The sequence below is a fragment of the Hypanus sabinus genome, unplaced genomic scaffold (genome assembly GCF_030144855.1).
Source record: "Hypanus sabinus isolate sHypSab1 unplaced genomic scaffold, sHypSab1.hap1 scaffold_1062, whole genome shotgun sequence".
NCBI classification, from domain to species: domain Eukaryota; kingdom Metazoa; phylum Chordata; class Chondrichthyes; order Myliobatiformes; family Dasyatidae; genus Hypanus; species Hypanus sabinus.
Genome location: NW_026779117.1, coordinates 22,501 through 23,063, shown reverse-complemented (window position 1 = coordinate 23,063; position 563 = coordinate 22,501).

The window sequence follows — 563 nt, the reverse complement described above, 5'->3', positions numbered from 1 at the left end:
GGAAAGGAAAACGCTCACCACTGATTGCTAACCAGAGCAGCACCCATATATCACAACTCTCTGTTAACCAATCCGCTATCCATGCTGATGAATCACCCACAACTCTGTGCATCCTTACCTGATGGACAAGTCTTTTATCCGGCACCAGACCAAACTCCTTCTGGAAATCCAAGTAACTACCACCCATCTGTCCCCCTCAATCGACTGTGCTCGTTACATCCTCAAGCAACCCCAGTAAGTGTGTCAAACAGGACCTGCCTTTGCTTAATCCATGCCGCCTCTGCCTGATGGATCCATTCCTTTCGAGCGGCTTGCTATTTTTTTACATTAAAGCACTTCCCTAACTGCAGATGTTAAACTAACAGGCTTATAATTAACTGTTCCAAATATATAGCCTGTGTTGCCAGTGTACGCTGGCCGAACCCTCCCTCGTCGCAATATAGTCTCTGTTGTTTAGGCAGAATACACTGGGATTACATTGAATTATTGCACCCTCCATTTGTATGAGAAATTCAATCAGACTGTGATCACTCTTTCCAAAGCGGATCCCTAACCACAAGAGC